Source organism: Chelonia mydas, chromosome 3, assembly GCF_015237465.2.
Source record: "Chelonia mydas isolate rCheMyd1 chromosome 3, rCheMyd1.pri.v2, whole genome shotgun sequence".
NCBI lineage: Eukaryota > Metazoa > Chordata > Testudines > Cheloniidae > Chelonia > Chelonia mydas.
Window position 1 is genome coordinate 164,002,083 of NC_057851.1, and position 15,881 is coordinate 164,017,963.

Below are 15,881 nucleotides of genomic sequence, written 5' to 3' on the forward strand. Positions count from 1 at the left end.
AATAAAAGATACAGTAGAACCTCAGACTTGCAAACACCTTGGGAATGAAGCTTGTTCGTAATTCTGAAACGTTCATAACTCTGAACAAAACATTATGGTTGTTCTTTCAAAAGTTTACAACTGAACAGTGACTTAATACAGCTTTGAAGAAGAAAAATGCTGGTTTCCCTTTATGTTTTTAGTAGTTCATGTTTAACCCAGTATTGTACTGTATTTGTTTTGTTTTGTTTTTGGTCTCTGCTGCTGCCTGATGGCATACTTCCAGGTCCAAATGAGGTCTGTAGTTGATGGTCAGTTTGTAACTCTGGTGTTCATAACTCTTGAGGTTCTGTTGTACGACCTCACTTGCCTTGTCTCTCTAATATCCTGGGACCAATATGGCTACAACACTGCATGCATGCTATCACTTTGTCAGACTCCTGTTAGAGATTCCTCTTTCAAATGAGTATTACATTTCTCTAAGATATGGTTGATTTACATATGAAAAAGAATTATAGAAGTTTGAAATAGCGAAGATCTCTTTGTCGTCTAATCCAGTGGTTCTCAGCTTTTTTCATTTGCAGACCCCTACAAAATTTTGAATGGAGGTGTGGACCCTCTTAGATACTGTCTGTGGACCCCAAGGGGCCTGTGACCACAGGTTGAAAACAACTGTTCTATGGTAAAGACAACCTTTCATAGACCCCTTAGACATAGTCTGTGGATCCCCAGGGGACCGCAGATCACAGGTTGAGAACCACTGATCTTGTCAACTCTCTTCCAGTACAGCATAGTTCCATCCATATACAGTTCCATCCATATATTCTCACATACTTTGTCCAGTCAAATGTTTTTTATTATTAATATATTTTGAATCTGTGGTATATCCACGAAAGGCAGTACAAAAGAAGCATAATCTAATTGTGTGGACGGTAGTATACTCTGAGGTTAAGAGTAGGCCATGGGGAGTCAAGACTTCTGACTGGATTACTTTCCCAGCTTTCCAAGCGACTCATTAAAGGACTTACCTAAGGTGACACAGGCCACAATTTTCAGAAGTGTCCACTGATTCTGAGTTTCTCAATTTTGGGTGCCTGTTTTGAGACATCTAAAGTCTGATTTTGAGAGTTGTTTGGAATCTGCAGCTTCCACTGACTTAAAACATGAGTTGTGGGCATACATCACCTCTGAAAATCAGGCCTTAAATATCAAGTTGAACATCCAAAATCAGTAGCTGAGCTAATGGGTGGGGGCATGACAGTCTGTTCCCCTTCCATCCCCTGGCAGCCTTTAGGTATACATTTGGCACCTTTTCAAGCATATTATGCTGTTAGGGTTGCCAACTTTTGCTTTTGTGTTTAGTCACACAAAACCAAACACCCTAGCCCTGCTTCTTCCCCAAGGCCCTGCCCCCCACTCACTACATTCCCCCTCCCTTGGTGGCTCACTCTCCCCTACCCTCACTCACTTTTACTGGGCTGGGAGTTGGGGTGCGGGAGTGGGTGAGGGCTCTAACTGGGGGTGTGGGCTCCAGGGTGGGGCCAGAAATGAGGGGTTCAGGATGTGGGAGGGGGCTCTGGGCTGGGGCACGGAGTTGTGGTGCAGGAGGGGGTGAGGGCTTCTGCTGGGGGTCCAGTGTCTGGGGTGGGGCTGGGGATGAGGGGTTGGGTTGCAGAAGGGGGCTCCAGGCTGGGGGGTGGGGCTAAGGGATTTGGCGTGTGGGAGGGGGCTGCAGGTTAAGGCAGGGGTTGGGGTCTTGGAGGGGGTGCAGGCTCTGGTCTGGGGAAGAGGGGTTTGAGGTGCAGCAGGGGGCTCCAGGCTGGGGGGTGGGGCCAAGGGATTTGGATTGTGGGAGAAGGCTGCAGGTTGAGGCAGGGGATTGGGGTGCAGGAGGGGGCGAGGATGATGGGTTTGGGGTGTGGGAGGGAGCTCTGGGCTGGGGCAGAGGGTTGGGGTGCAGGGGAATGAGGGCTCTGGGATGGGGCTGGGAATGAGGGGGTTGGAGTGCAGGAGGGTGCTCCAGGTTTGGGGCGGGATCAAGGCTGGGGCAGGGCATTGGGGCTCAGAGATGGGGCGTGGGCTTGCCTCGGGCGGCTCCCAGTCAGTGGCGCTGCTGCGGGGGCTAATGCAGGCCGCCTGCCTATCCTGGCACCACGCTGTGTGCGCCCTGGAAGCAGCCAGCAGGTCCGGCTCCTAGGCAGTGGAGCCAGGAGGCTCCACATGCTGCTCTCACCTGCAGGCGTCCCCTCAGTTCCCACTGGCCAGTTCCTGGCCAATGGGAGTGTGGAGCCAGTGCTCGGGGCGAGGGCAATGCACGGAGCCCCAGGCCCACCCTCCTACCTAGGAGCCAGACCTGCTGGCTGCTTCCGGGGCGCAGTGTGGTGCCAGCCAGGACAGGTAGGGACTAGCCTGCCTAAGCACTGCAGCACCGCCGACCGAAATTTTATCGGCCTGTTCGGCAGTGCTGACCAGAGCTGCCAGGGTCCCTTTTTGACCGGGTGTTCGAAAACCGGACACCTGGTCACCCTATGTTCAGAGTGGCAGATTTGTGAGGGGTCTGATCTACCCTGCACTAAATTTGCTGTGGCACAAACTATCTGGACACACCCTGATATTCATTAACAATTTGTTGAAAAAATCCTCTTTGAAACTTGGCTACATGAAATTGCATTAATAAACCGTTAATGTCCATTAGCAGGCTGGGCACAGTGCAGAGACCTTTGCATGAGACTATGCAGCTGGAGGGCCTGGCCTGGTGGGGGCACTCTGGGTGGAGCTCACAGCCTGACCCATGCCTCTCTAGGATAATGGGGTGAGCAGCAACCAGGTAAGTGGCACCCCCTGCCCCTCATCTGCTCCCTGCCCTAATCCTCCTGCCCCTCTCCTCCCATGTCTTCCCCCACCCAGCTACCCTTGCACCTCCAAGATCCTGTCCTCTATTTCCCCCCCTTGTCCTAACCCCACATCTTATTCTTCCTGCCATCTCTCATCCACCCCTTTTGCCCACATGCAGTTAACCAATGTTCAGCGCTTTTAAGGTCAGAAGGGCCATTAGATCATCTAGTCTGACCTCCTGTATAACACAGACCATAGACTTCAATCCAGTTACCCTGGTATTGAGCCTAATAACTTGTTTGACAAAAGCGTATCTTCCAGAAAGGCATCCAAACTTTAAGGAATGGAGAATCCACCACATCCTTTAGAAATTTGTTCCAATGGTTAATCACCCTTACTGTTAAAAATGAATGCCTTATTTCTAATTTGAATTTGTCTGGCTTTAGCTTCCAGCCATTGGTTCTCGTTATGTCTTTCTCCAGTGGAGGATTTAGAGTTAGTGGGGCCCTGCGTGCAGCTTCATTGTCGGGGGCCCCCTGGGATCCAGCCAAGAAAACGAACATTCTCTCTAATCTCCACCCTCCCCCCGTTTTTCATTCTTTTTTTCTTCATCCTCCTCCCACATTATAAGTAATAGGAAGTAAATGAAAATAAAGTGAGGTACCTTGATTAGGGTGTAGGAGGAAGTGCAGGGGTTGGTCTCTGGGAGGGAGTTTGGGTGCTGGGTGCGGGCTCTGGCCTGGGGCAGGGAGCTGGGATGTGGGAGGGGGTAAGGGCTCTGGGAGGAAGTTTGGGTGCAGGCTCTGGGCTGGGGCATGGGGTTGGGGTGTAGGAGGAGTCAGGGGGAGGCGTTTACTTTGGGCGGCGTGGCTCGAAAAGCGACTGACGCACCCCGCTGGCTGGCAGCGGCTCCTAGACGGGGGGGCAAAAGGGGGTCTCTGCATACCGCTGCCCGCACATGCCACCACCACAGCTCCCATTGGCCACAGTTCCCAGCCAATGGGAGCTGCAGAGTCGGCACTCAGGGCGGGGTCAACGCGCGGAGACACACACACACACACCCCAGGGGCCGCAGGGACGTGCTGGCTGCTTCCGGGAGCAGTGTGGTGCGGATGGAGGGAGGCAACATGGGCAGTGAGCCACCTTAGCCCTGCTGTGGTGCTGCTGACACGTCTGTGGGCGCCCCTTGGGAGAGGGGGCAGCAGGTCTCCGTGTGCTGCCTGGGGCCGGGGCAGTGCACAGAGCCACCTTTCCCTTGCCAGGGACACTCAGAGACGTGCCAGCAGCCAGCCGCTTCTGGGAACGGTGTAGGATCACTGACCACAGAATGCAGGCAGCCAGCCTGCCTGCCTGAGCCCTGCTGGCCGGGGCTCGGGCAGGTTGTCAGATGAGATTTGTCCTGCATTTTGGGGGGCCCCCTGTCATTGGTGGCCCCATGCCACTGCACTGTTTGTTTCATGGTAAATTTGCCTCTGTCTTTGTCCAGTAAGGACTTGTCTACCCGTACACTTAAAATGCTACAGTGACACAGTTGCGCTGCTGTAGCGCTTCAGGATAGACACTACGTGTGCCGACAGGAGGGGTTCACTCATCAGTGTAGGTAATCCACCTCCCCGAGAGGCAGTAGCTAGGTTGATGGAAGAATTCTTCCATCGACCTAGCATGGCCTACACGGGGACTTAGGTCAGCTTAACAATGCAACTCAAGTGTGTGGACTTTTTACACCCCTGAGTGACATAGTTGAACGGACCTAATTTTCTGGTATAAACCAGCCCTCAGAGTATGTCTACATTAGAAACCCTACAGTGGCACAGCTGCATTGCTGCAACTCCACCACTGTAACTCTATAGCGTAGACACTTACTACAGCAGTGGGGTTCTTCCATCATGGTAGTAAATCCATCTTTCCACAAGCTAGGTCGACAGAATTCTTCTGTCAACCTAGCAGTGTCGAGATCAGGGCATAGGTTCCCATAATTACATCACACAGGGCATGACATTTTTCACAGCCCTGACCAAGGTAGTTAAGCAGACCTAACTTTCTAACACACAGCAGCCCCTAGGTTAAAGAGCCCATTAGCACCTGATATTTTCTCCCCATGAGGGCTCTCATACTCTAATCAAATCACCCCATAATCTTCTTTTTGATAATATAAACAGAAAAATAATTGGGAAGTAATTCAGGGCCTATGGCCTGTTTGTTTCCATTGGGATGAGAAATCAGTAATATTAGGAATATTCTTAACAAAGTCCTGTTTCCCGGAACACAGTAAAAATAAACAACAGCAGGCAGTTTCCTTGCTCATAAATCCCCAGATGTGTCACTCAAGCTCTCTGCCAAAAAGAAAAGGAGTACTAGTGGCACCTTAGAGACTAACCAATTTATTTGAGCATAAGCTTTCATGAGCTACAGCTCACTTCATGTAGCTCACGAAAGCTTATGCTCAAATAAATTGATTAGTCTCTAAGGTGCCACAAGTCCTCCTTTTCTTTTTGCGAATACAGACTAACACGGCTGCTACTCTGAAACCTCTCTGCCAAAGAACTCCATCTGTTTCCTCTCAAGGGCCATGTCCACACTACAAAATTATGTCGACCTAACTTACGTTATTAAATTGCTTGTGTGTGTGCATACTTGGCTACTTGTGTCAGCGATGTGCATTCTCACCAGGAGTGTTTGTATTGATTGTATTGTGGGACAGCTTCTGAAAGCCAGTAAAAGTCGATGTAAGCCTTCAACCATGACTCTATGCTGCTCAGGGAGGTGGTGTTACTAAATCAACATAGAGAGGCACTTATGTCTAACTATGTAGTGTAGACCAGGCCAAGGCCACACTCAGAACTTGTCTTCTGGCTTTCTTCCTCCAGCATGCAGGTTCAAATACAATATCCTAGCCCCTGCCTTTACAATCAGGGAAACGCCCTCAGTCCACAGGGCTTGGGTCTGACTTGTTACCTGCCTTGGGCGGTTCCTCCAGTTTTTGTAGTGTCTCTACTACATAAAGGAGATTAATTGTTCATTTCAATGAGTATTCACACCACCACTTAGGTCTATGACAGTCCTCGAATCAAAGACCCTCTTGATGGCAGGCATCAACACCTTTTTGGCATAGCCTGGCCTTACACCTTTTTAATGTCTCAAGTTACTAAACTATAAAATTCGTACAATAATACTTAACAGGGATGTAAAACTACTTAAAGTTTGTAATGTACTTGAACATTTTCTGGTGAATGATGCTAGGGATGTGCAAATTAGTAGTACTAATGTGTCTGATAATCCAGATGATTATTTCTTACCCTACTTTATTAATGTTTGTAAATCTCTTTGAGATTCTTGGATTAATATGTACTCTAGTTCAAATTGTTCAAGGTACATTGTCTTAACTTAATCACTCTTATGCCGCATTTTTCTACAGTTACAAGAAGCAATACCTAAGATTACTGAAACTGAAAGATTAGAAGAATTTTTTTTCCATCTTGTTTCCTTTGTGCATCTGACAGCACTTGCAGTATAGTCAGGTTCCTTTTCCCCTGCAACCTCACATGTGTCCTGATCCCATCAGGAACTCTGTGTGGTCTGGGCAGACCCAGGCATAATGGGGCAGTCAGTGCAAAGGACCTATTGACATGGAACTCCTTGCAGTATTCGCTGTCTGTTTCCTCTTTGTGTGGGCCTTTCACACAACACTAGAGTAAAGGAAACTTTTTTTTTTAAAGTGGAATGTTTAGTTGTAAAATCATAAACTTCCTAAGGTAGAGTGCAGGACAGGACACTTGAAACTACTTAAGTCTTTTTTCCCCCAGTGACTGTATTTCAAATTAAACACGATGGATGAGATATTATCTTTTGTTGGACCTGTTGGTGAGAGAGAAAGTTTTTGAAATTAGACATTGCTTTTCACAGACCTGAAGAAGAGTTCTGTGTAAGCTCGAAAGCTCATCTCTCTCACCAACAGAAGTTGGTCAATAAAGATACTACCTCACCCACTTTGTCTCTCTAATATTCTGGGACTGACACGACTACAACACTGTTTACAAGAATAAATTTCAAATTGAAAATTAATAAATAATACCGAGCTCTTACATAGTACTTTTTATCAGTAGATCTCAAAGTGCCTTACAAAGGATGTCAGTGTCATTATCCCCAATTTACAGATAGGGAAACAGAGTAACAAAGAACTAAGATATGTAGGGACCTAATTCCCATGTCTAAATGAGGATCTGAGCCTTTGCCTCCTTGTCACTCAATTTTCCTATCTGTAAAAAGGGGATAATGATACTCGGAGAACCTGGCCAAAGTGACTTGTTCAACATCTCAAAACCACCCAGTCTTTAAAGGTAAGCCCAAAAGTCATTTACTTTAAGCCACTTGGCAACCTGAAATCCCTCCACCCACTGGGTGCTAGTTTCTGGGAATACTCTAGACTTTGTTTTAGGAGTTGCCCCTTAAGTGTTTCTTACAACTATCTTGAGAGAAGGGTGTGTTCACACATCAGTCCGTATGAGATTTTAACACAACCCATAGCAAGGTTTCACCCAGGTCATATCAGTCGTAGGGAAAAGAGAAGCACCATTTAAATGGTTTTCATGTCTCTCTCTCTGTGTGTCTCTCTCTTTCTCACCCAAATGGCACAAAAATTTGTTGGATAGTAGAGTCTGAGTACAAGACCTGATGTCAGGAATGGTGTCTAGAATTACTTTATTTACTGTATATATATTACCAATTCACATTTTACAGGAAAAGATCGCCACAAAGTGTCACGGTGACATCCACGATCAGGCTGCTGGCACCAATTAGATCTTGTTATCGTCAGGAGGAAAGACCTACCCTTAGTGCAGAACACTTGAACATTCCACAGCTGATTGTGACACTGACCACTCCTTGATTGTTAGCAAAGTGAAAATGTATTCTGCTATGAACTTGATTATTATTGGATGCCCCTCCTGGATGGAAACATTTGGGTCACAGGTCATCCTGGGAGGGGGAGGGACCCAGATCAACATCTAGCTTGTAGACGGCACATCCATCCAAAGGACACTAGGGATTAGGAACAGGAAGTGAGACAAGGGATTAGTGTGCATGTTTGTGTGTAGGCATGCAAGTAGCTGCCTGGGAAATGGCCTTGTGATAGGGGAGACTAGGTAGCAGCATCTAATCAGCAGCAGTTGTAGGTATAGCCAGATAAGCATGACCAGGATGATTGGCCTTGGAGTTCCCAGGGAAGGGACTGAGAGCTGAGTTGGAGTAGGGCTGAAAAGGAGAAAGCAGACATGATAGAAGCAATTCTGTGGTTTCCAAGGGACCGTGTCATATGCCCAATACCAGGTTTACAATGGCGCCAGCGGCGGCATAGCACCGGGCCCAGGCTCCGAAGGGGCCTTGGCCCGGCCCAGCCTGCTCCGCTTGGGCTGTGCTCCGAGGCCCTGACAGCTCTTCTCCACCCCGGCCCCTGCCCAGCGCTCGCTCCTGTCGCAGGCTTGCCGAGGATCCTCTCTGCCCTCTGGCTTCTCTCTACCTCCTGGTCACAGCTGAGGCTGAGAGAGCTGGAGCCTGGTGCTGCCTGCCTGTGGCTGCTGACCTCCCACCACAGCTCCGCACTCCGCCCCCCCCCCCCCCCGGGGACTGACTCCTCCTCCTCTTCCTGAGCTTTGCATGCCACGGCCAGGGGCTGGGGTTGACCCCTCCTCCCCTCCCCAGCTCCACATGCTGTGGCTAGGGCTGACCCCACCCCCGAGCTCTTCACACCACTGCTGGAACTGGGGCTGACCCCTCCTCCACCCCAGCTCCCCACACCGCTGCCAGGTGCTGGGGCTGACGTACCCCACCCCCCCCCGAGCTCCCCGCACCACTGCCAGGTGCTGGGGCTGACGCTCCCCATACTGCTGCCAGGGGCTGGCCCCCAACCCCCACCAGCTCCATGCTGCCCGGGGGTGGGCCTGACCCCCCAAGCTCCGCTACCTGATACCTTGCATTGCCAACCCCACACACGTTCCTCCACGCCCCGCTCGGGGGGCACACCCAACATTTTTGGTAAACTGGGCATTTGTTCATTTGCTCTTGCCAACTGATCAGTTGGCAAAAGCAAATGGGACAAATGCCTGTTTTTCTCAAAAAAAGTCAGGATGGCCGGGACAGAGCTTAAAAAGGGAACTGTCACAGCCAAAAGGGGATGTATGGTCACCCCACTTCCAGGCAAGTGAGTCCTTGGGGAACCCAGCTGGGGTGAGGGCAGAACCTGGCCTGACTGATCGTGCCACTCTCGAGAGGCCGGAGCAATTCCCCGCCCCAGCACTGTACCGGCCCCGGCCACGCTGCCAGCTCAGCCTGGCAGATGCAGTCACCTCCCAGCAGGGCTGGTGAGTGTGGCCGGGGGACAGGGTGTGAGGGAGTGGGTCTCTGAGGGATCTTTGGGGGCGATGTTGGGCTGTGAGGCGCTGTGGCTGCTGGGCAGTGGAGGTTTGTGTGTTTTGGGTGCTAGGCAGTGGGGGGTGTAGAAGCTAGTTGGCTCTATATAGCTGGGGAAATCCCCAGCACGGAGATTGTGGGTTGTTTTCACTTCCTTAACCCCTAAGTATTAATTGTGGCCTTTTTTTTTTTTTTTTTTTTACTTTTGTGAAATATGCTCAGCTTTGAGACTGAACACGACAGGTCTGTAGGTTTGTTCCATTATATATCCTCTGCTGTTCAAATATTGTATTGTTAGAGGCCATTTCCATTGAAATATTTGTCAAAACTCCCCTTAAGTACAGTGGTTCCATTCAGAATCACACCTACACCGAGGTATATTTTCTAGTGATGATCCCATGTTTTCCCTTTCTTCACAGCTAGGCAATCCAAAGATGCTGGATTGTTCCATACTTGAAAATCCAGGTGTCTTTACTTTACTCTCTCTGACCTTCCTACTTGGTAGGTTGGAGACTTTTTCTGTTTGGTTTTTTGTAAGACTGTTTCACAGTCTGAGTAATGTGGGTCACTAGGCTTCCCATTCCCACTTCAGTAATGTTTATTGTATTCAAATGTATGTATGTCTAGTTCAGTGTTCACAGTTGCAGCTCCTGCATGCATTCAATCTGCTTCTTCACTGCATTCGTAATTAATTGCTGTCTGCTCTCTCTCCTCAGCTCACCTCCTTTTACCAATGGTAAGTCCACTTTGCTCAAGTGCTCTTACTGAAGCACTACAAGATGGCATCTTTCACTTGTCAGGAAACAGGATATTTAGGGTCGAATGAATAATCTTGACATTTGTTTCCCCTTTGCCTTAGATATTTTACAATAGTTTTATGAATCTCAGATATTATACATTTATTGGACTTTGTGACTGTCTTAAATATTCTTTACTTGCTATGTGTAGTGGCCCCCAAAGAGATATCTGGCCATTAGAGATCCTGACACACACCCACAAGTCTGGTTCTAATGATCCAAACAATGAGGTTCCACCATTTCCCTTTGTAGACTTTTGCACAGTGCACGGTAATAGACCCCCTCCACGCTATGGATGTTTTTACTAATATGCATCTTATATTTTCTTTGCTCCATTTCTTCCCATTCTAATTATATGCTCTTGCACCACCTTAAAACTTGTATTTTGTCTCTAGGTAAGAATATGCAGTCCCATACACACACATCTTTGTCAAGCTGATCATAAGTATCCTGATTTTGTAAAAACAAACAAATAAATCAATCAGAATCTCAGCATTTGTATCCAGCTCTGGAGGCTACAGAATGCTCCAGTCACCTCTTAACCTGACTACTGCAACATCCAGCTTTCTAGTTTCCCCTCTCTTCCCACCCAACATGCTTCCAGTAAAACAATTTTATTTTTTCACCATTTCAGACATGTCTCCTTCATTCTTGAATCTGTACATCTGCTTCAGTTCTTTGTCCTCATTTAGTATCTCTCTTTACCTATAAGGTCCTCTGGCTGCATCTATACTCATACACCATTTCCTGCATTACACCCAAGTCTCATAGTTATCCCCTGTGTCTCTGTCAGCTGCTCCAGACCCATTCAGTAAAAACAGGTCAGGCTGCCTAAAAGTAGGTCTATGCTGTGTTTCTAACCATCTTTAAAATAAGCTTAGCTGAAAACCAGTTCGGCAAATTTCCCAAGGTACAGAGGCCCATAGAATGAAATACCTAGGCACAACAGGGTCCGTTAAGTAGCCCACTGCTGTGTTAGCAGGAGAGAGGGAGGAGGGATGACTTTTGTGGGTTTGTCAAACCTTTATTTGTTCATGTTTGTTTTGTATTTAATAGGCTTACATCTGTGTCTTTGCTCTTTAGAGCACTGTATTATACACTGAAATGGATGGTTCCTTTCAGCAATTAAACAAAGCCAATAACCTGAAAGAAACCATAGCTCAAAAGCACAATCTTGACCTCTGATTGACCTTGACATTTACAAGGAAAAAGAACTTTTCTTTTAACAGACAAAACAAGTCAGTGAGCCAGGAAGAACTAGAAGAAAATGGTTGTGTTGCTTTTTGATTACTTTGTTTAAACCAACATACTACATGGTTTACAATACTTCATTGCAATGTATTAGGGCTTGGAGATGATTTAATGCCTGTTTATAATTCAGACCATTCTTGAAATAAACAAGTGAATGTTTGGAAAATGGATGAAGCTGGTCTGCTGGAGACATCATTAAACACATCTCTGAAAAGCAAAACATGGGCATACTACACTTAAATGTCTTTTCCTCCTACCTTTGGCTGTATTTCAAGAATTTTACCTAATGATGTATATTCAAAAGTAACATTGCACTATAAAATTGCCTAAGTGTTTAAAATTGTCTAATACGTATAAATGCGTAGGGTATTGCTTTGGACATAGAAAGGCCAGTTCTTCAGGGTTTTTTCCTCCCACTTTTAAAAACTGTTTAGCCTTTAAAAATGGGGAGTGAAAGAGAAAGGAGAAAAGGCAAAAGAGAGGAGTTGGTACCGTTACATTAGACTCCCTAGCTAGAATCTAGCTGCTATAGGCAGCTTTAATTTATGCTGACTCTGTTGTGATGATGGAGGGGAGAATTGTTTAAAATGAGGAACTTTTTCATTTTTCATTTTCCTATAGTCCCAGGTAACTTAGGGCATGGCTACACTTGCAGATGTAGAGCGCTTTGAGTTAAACCAGCCTTCGTAGAGTGCAGTAGGGAAAGCGCGGCAGTCTGTCCACACTGACAGCTTCAAGCGCACTGGAGTGGCCACATTTGCAGCACTTGCAGCGGCATTGGGTGTGGTGCATTATGGGCAGCTATCCCAGCATGCAAGTGACTGCAATGTGCTTTTCAAATGGGGGGGGGGGTGGAGTGTGACAGGGAGTGTGTTGTGTGTATGTGGGAGAAGAGAGAGCAGGTTTTGGGGGGGCTGAGAGCATGTCAGCATGCTGTCTTGTAAGTTCAGACAGCAGCAGACTCCCCCTTCCCCCCGCCCCTCTCACACACAGCATTCCACAGTAATGGTTGCTTTGTATCGGAGCAGATAAGCATGCCGGCTGCCAGAAACAGAGCTTTGAAAGGCCACATCCGCATTCCTACAGCGATTCAAAAACAATGACAAGAGTGGCCACTTGACTTAAGGGGATTATGGGACATTTCCAGAGGCTGATCAGAGCACAGTAATGCAACACCTTGTTCACAATGACGCCCGGGCGTTGTAGCCAAGGCGCAGCAAACGTTATTCCACTCGCTGTGGTGGAGTACCCGCAGTGTTGTAGCCGTGGATTCAGAGCGCTCTGCGTGCCTTGCCAGTGTGGACGGGTAGTGCGTCTGGGGCTCCTTTATTGCGCTGTAGCTCACAAGTGTAGCCAAGCCCTTATTCACTCCTTCCCCCCACCTTTGACAGGTGGTCGGGGGGAGAGGAGAGGATTCACACTTTGCCTTATGTAGCACCCACAGGTCTGGATTTAAGCATGATTTCCATTCCCTTGTGAAAAAATATGGAGGCTGTGTTAGTAGGTAAAGCTATCTTAAGTGGTTGCTACTCAGTGCAGACATTGCCCATCTTGTTTTCCACCCCTCTGTGGTCTGATGTGCTCATGGTGACCTGAGCCACCGTAAAGGTGGGCAACCATATTCTGTACCAGATGGACCCTGTGCATTGTCTTGACATTCAGCTGCAGATACAGTGACTTACAGTAATCCAGTCTGCAGATGACAAATGCATGGATTACTGTGGCCAGGTCACCTTTGAGAGGAAGGGACAAAGATTCCTAGCAAACTGGAGGTGAAAGAAGGCATTTTTGGAAATTGATACTACCTGGTCATCCAATCTTAGTGATGAGTGAGTCAGACATGAATGCAAGGAACTAGACTAGATGACATCTCAAGGTCCCTTCCAGGCCTAGGATACTATGACTGAGGCTTTGGACCACTCTGAGAAATGGAGGCTGTATAATTTTGATAAGAGGTGGACACAACATCATGGCCAGCTCTTTGAAGTGCTTCCCCTTTCCAAACAGCATCACTTCAGTCTTGCCTTGGTTCAGCTTGGGCCAACTGTTCTACAACCAAAAGCTAATATCCTGTAGGCATTCTGACATATTAGTAGTGGTGATGGTTGCATCGTTTAAGAATGAGATATATAGTTGACTGTCATCAGCATACCATTGGCAGCTAACTCCATTGCATTTCACTGTCTCTCCCAGGGGTCTCAATAACTATTGAAGAGAAGCAGGCAGAGGCAAGGTGTAGGGGGGACATGTGGAGTCAAGTGCCCCCGCAAAAGGGTTCTGTCCTTGCAAAGTCAGCATGAAACAGGACTGACTCCTGGCTTAGCCATTCCTTCAGAGTCTGGAAGGCCCTCTCGCAGTCCTCGGACCACTCCGTGGCCGAGAGTTCTTCATGAGGTCCGAAAGGGGGACAGCTAGAATGGTGAAAACTGGTACGAAGCATCAATAGTACCCTACTAGCCTGAGGAACTGCCTTACATGCTTCTTGGTCATAGGGATGGGGCAGTCTCTCAGGGCTTGTACCTTGTCCACCAAGGGTCATGCCTGGCCCTTTCCCACCATATACCCAAAGTATGTCACTTCTTCCTCCCAGGATCCACCCTCCCACTCTTTCCTCGACCGACTCCGCATGTTCCGGTAGGCCTTGTCTTGGCTGACCTTAGACTGTGGGGTGCTCAAAGTAACATCCTCAGGTTACACCCTGCAGTTTGTGACCAACCGTCCCTCCCTGTCCCACTTCAGGAACCCTTCTCACGAGCAACTCCTCGTCCAAGGGGTCGAGAACCTCCTGCACCTGGGAGCAGTGGAGGAGGTCCCTCGAGACATGTACTCCTGCTACTTCCTGATCCCAAAAGCAAAAGGGGTCTCAGACCCATCTTGGACCTATGTCATTTCAACAAGTCTCTCAAGAATTTGAAGTTTCGCATGGTCTCCCTGGCCTCCATCATCCCCTCCCGGGGTCCGGGATTGTGGTATGCCACCCTCGAAGGACGCATATTTCCACATTTCCATTTTTCCGGGGCACAGGCGTTTCCTTTGTTTTAGGCTGGGCCAGTGCCATTTCCAATTCACAGCATTGCCATTCAGTCTCTTGTCAGCCCCGAGAGTGTTCACGAAGTGCACAGAACCTGTGGCTGCGTACCTGAGGCACCGGGGTGTTCAAATTTACCCCTACTTCGACGACCGGCTAATAAAGAGTTGGTCCCGGGATCAGGTGCGGCAGCATCTTAATCTGGTTTGTTCCACCTGTCACGATCTGGGGCTGTTAATAAATAAGAAAAAAGTTGATCTTAAGTCCAGTGCAACGCATAGAGTTCATTGGAGTGGTCCTCAACTCTGCTCAGGCCAGAGCCTTCCTCCCTAAGGCTTGGTTCCAAGCCATGGCAGACCTCGTCTCATGCATGCAAGCCCAACCTCTCGCATGCCTGTGATTGTTGTGTCACATGGCAGCATGCACTTACATGGCTCAACACGTGTGGCTCCGTCTCAGGTATGGCTGGCCTTGGTTTATGTACCCAACAGACAGAGCATGGACTGGGTGGTCAGGGTCCTGGACCGTGTACTGTCATCACTCATCTGGTGGCAGAATCCTACATTGGTGTTGGGGTGGGGGGGAAGAGTTCCCTTCGTGGCTCTGTCCCAGTCAGTGACCCTCATCTCCAGTGCCTTGAACCTGGGGTGGGGAGCCCACCTGGGTGATCTCAGCACGCAAGGCCATTGATTGAGTCATGATTGCTCCCCACACATCAACATTAGGGAGCTCAGAGAGGTTCATCGGACCTGCTAAGCCTTTCTAACTCACATAAAATAGCAGGGTGGTCCGGGCCGTGATGGACAATACACCGGCTATGTTCTATATTGACAAGCAAGGCAGAGTCAGATTGTCTGGCCTTTGCAAGAAGCTCTCAGGCTCTGGGTCGTCTGTGTACAGCCGCACATCTACCCGGGGCCAGGAACGCTTTGGCAGATCGCCTCAGCAGGACCTTCTCATCTCACCATGAGTGGTCCCTCAATCCAGAAGTGGTCATCATCTCCCAGAGGTGGAGGACTCCCCAGGTGGACCGGTTCACATCCAGGCAGAACAGAAAATGCCACATTTTCTGCTGGATGCGGGGGAATCAAGAGAAGCTCCCTGTCGGATGCTTTTCTACTCCTGTGGTTGGGCGCTCTGTTGTATGTCTTTCCCCCAGTGCCTTTAATTCACAGCGTCCTCATGAAGATCAAACAGGACAAGGTGAAGGTGATCCTCATAGCACCAGCTTGGCCGCACCAGCACTGGTTCGGCATGCTTCTGGACCTCTCGGTGGCTGTCCTCTTACAGCTACTGCTCAGGCCGGACCTGCTGTCCCAAAACCACAGCAGTCTTCTGCATTCGAACCTGGCGGCACTGCAACGGACGGCTTGGCTGCTGCATGGTTAAATGCGGAGGAGCAGCAGTGCTCAGCTGGTGTCCAAAAGGTCCTGTTGGGCAGCAGAAAGCCCTCCATGAGAGCGACCTACCTGGCCAAATGGAAACGGTTTGCTTGTTGGACCTCAGATAAAGGCATTCGGCCTGAGTGGGCCCCATTGCAGTTAATCTTGGACTATCTTCTGCACCTCAAGCTCCAAGGCCTGTCC

The 15,881-nt window shown here is 48.6% G+C and overlaps 1 long non-coding RNA gene across 1 annotated transcript; it reads left to right on the forward strand.

Annotated features, from left to right (window-relative positions):
• The first annotated feature begins 98 nt into the window (after positions 1 to 98).
• LOC122465200 lies at positions 99 to 11,438 on the forward strand. The gene is made up of 3 exons (XR_006289866.1): positions 99 to 661; positions 2,675 to 2,806; positions 9,936 to 11,438. It is a non-coding gene; the product is annotated as an uncharacterized LOC122465200 (long non-coding RNA).
• Positions 11,439 to 15,881: the final 4,443 nt, after the last annotated feature.